The 3030-nt window shown below is 42.6% G+C and overlaps 1 protein-coding gene across 1 annotated transcript in view; it reads right to left on the reverse strand.

The window, feature by feature from the left end:
- The window catches only part of fasn (fatty acid synthase), a 70464-nt gene that overhangs the window by 27693 nt on the left and 39741 nt on the right, over positions 1 to 3030 (reverse strand). The window lies entirely within an intron of this gene.

Here is a 3030-nt window from a genome sequence, read left to right on the forward strand (position 1 = left end):
CCCGCGCCCCCCCCCCGCCCCCCCCGCGCCACGCTCCGGGGGGGGGGGGGGGGGGGGGGGGGCCTTCTCCATTGCTCCCCTCTCCATTTGATACCCTCTTCCCCAACACCTCAAACATTCTTCCCTCTCCCCTCCTTTAAACCTGCACTCAAAACCACCAGTTTAAATCTGCTCCCCCTCCTTCCATCATTGGGATTGTTTTTTTTACGTTATGGATTTTACCGTTTCCCCATGTACCTTTTAAAGCCTTTTAAAGCGCTATACAAATAAAATGCATCATTGTTATTGTTATTAACAAGAATTGTTTTCAGCACAACGCCCTCTAAAAACGCAGGTTGTCCTTTTGACTTGTATCATTTTGACGTATGGATTTGTTTTTGTCACGTTGGAGGGAGCTCAGATAACCACCATGTGACTCCAGCTCAAAACACAGACAGGACAGCTTCTCATGTCTCATCACACTTTCAGAAGGACGGTGACACATTCATTTCCCCGGATGTTGAACAATGTATTGTGATAGTATCCATATGATGACTGTTTTAAAGAGGAATAAGGATGAACTACGCTCACACCTATTTAACCCTAGATCTGTAGTTTCTGGAGCCACCTGGAATGTGGCGCTCAGTAAGCCTGCACCCTGAGGAGGTTCTGCTCGTTACTCTTCGACTGCTGTTTAAACGGACAGCAGTGCACCTCAGGAGAACCTCAAAAGACTACCGGTCTGCCTCTAGTTACACATAACCAGCTTGCTGTACATCAGTCCTCTTTTCAGTTTGCAGGGACTCCCTTTCCCTTTCTGTTGGCCCTACTCGCCCATGATGCCTGTGTGTGGTCTAAACTGGCTCAGTCCAACCCTTTCAGCTCATGAATGTGTACTCTGGATGGTTGCCAGGCACTGAGGGATGGTTTTATATTCACAGAGAGGGATGATTTGAAAGAGTGGGACAGCAGAGACATGAGGGAGAGAAAAAAGGTGCGCCAATAACACGTCAAATAGTTTAGTGGAATGATATAGAATGCACGGGGATCAACTTTCGGGGGAGTGAAGCTGCTAACAGCTGATTCTCAGCATTTTATTTGTACTTTTTTTTTGTCAGGACCAACTAATGTGAGGCCCTGTTCAGACCCAGTTTAGATCCGTGTGAAAAACATCAGCCCCTCATTCATATGAATGAGTCCAGTCGAGTAACAAAGGGCTCCGGGCCTCTAGGCGCCGCACTGCCCAATCAAATCCATGCAAGCACACATTCCTGGTGGATCACTTTGGAACTTTAACCACAGCACAACATGATTCCTCTGGTCAGCCATCTGATATAAAACGACACACTCAGCACAGACACACACCACCAGTGACAACATGTCGGCTTTTGTTACAAATTTGTTACATGTCGGCTTTTGTTTTTGCACAGAGCCTCCGTCGTTGTGTCTGTTTGCACGTCTCAATGAGAGTGTCATTCTCCATGCAGAGCCTGTCCAGCAGCACTGTAGCTCAACACACACGTCATAACACTCTGTTATCGTTTAAAGTGAGAAAGAGTTTAACCGTATCAACGAGACAGATAAGAGGTCATCACTCTGTCAGTATGTTAGTGATTGAAGCTCAATGACTACACTACAGTCAGAGATGCTGCACAGAGGTACAGGGCGGATGGATACACAGAGTTTGAGTTACGTGCTATAAATATGTATTTCTTGATCCAAACAAAGGGTTAAATGAGATCTATTGTGTAACTGAGTCAGCAGAGTTGGTAGGTGTATTGTTTAACTTTGGACAGGTTTCCCCCAGCTTCCTGACTCTAGCCTAACCTTAGCCTAACCTCCACTTTCCTTCACACCACAAAATGTTTTAATTCAGTGTTACTCAACAAAACACAGTGTGTGTGTTTGAGCTCTAACAAACTTGTTGATATCATTTATTTTATCATAAAACACGTGACCAGAACATTTAAAAAGAAAAGTAAAGCAGCTAAAACATGGCATTTATATTTAAGTTACTTATTTTTGCAAGAAACATTTAAAATTCAAGTTCTGTTAAAAACAAAAAAATGTAAAACGAGAAAAACAAGTATAAAACATGTTAAGACCAGAGAGCAATGCCTCAGGAATGGAAGCTCGGCATTGTGTGATGTAACCTCATTCACAGGAACAAAGACAACATGGCGCCATGTTTACCATCCATGTGTTTACCCAGCCACCAGGAAGCAAAGTCGACATTGGTGCTTATTGTCTATTGGAGTCCCCGCCCGCGGCGCTCTACACAGTCAGTCTATAACCGTTATGAGAGCAGCATTCATCAGTGTGTTACTTATTTCTACTCATGACAGTGGAGGTGCTGAGCCTCATGAGTGGTTTACTGTCTCCTCCAAACGACGTGGACTGAGAGAGCTGGTAAATACCTCCTGAGCTGCTCTGTGTGTGAGAACAGAGATCAGTGACAGTGATAAGGAACTACTTTTAACAAATGACTTATGGACTGCTCTTGTTAGCCGGCTAGCCATGCTAGCTCCTGCAATTTAGTACCCCACTTTGACCAGCCTGCATTTTGCCAGTAAACTAAACTGGGTGAAATCAGGGTACTGTACTAGTGCCAACCGACCAATTACAGCTTGATACATGGATCTTTAGATAATATTACACAAATATGAAAACGTTAAACACATAATTCAGACTGAAAGCAGCACAGTTTAAACTGATAAATGCAGGAAGGACAGCTGGCAGAAAACCCCCGACTGTGTAAATGTGTGGATGAGATTTATAATATGACGGCTTCCTCTAGAGCACCATAGATCTGACTGATTATATTAAATTCATGTGTTGCAGTTGTATTCTTATGGCATGTGTGACAATATTTCAGCCCCATTCATTCAGCATATATATATACACATATACATATACACATATATATACACATGCATATACACATACACACACACACATATATATACACACATATATATATACACACATATATATATATATACATACATATATATATATACATACATATATATACATACATATATATATATA

The sequence above is a fragment of the Anarrhichthys ocellatus genome, unplaced genomic scaffold, assembly GCF_004355925.1.
Source record: "Anarrhichthys ocellatus isolate YVR2014 unplaced genomic scaffold, GSC_Weel_1.0 scaffold76, whole genome shotgun sequence".
Lineage (NCBI taxonomy): Eukaryota > Metazoa > Chordata > Actinopteri > Perciformes > Anarhichadidae > Anarrhichthys > Anarrhichthys ocellatus.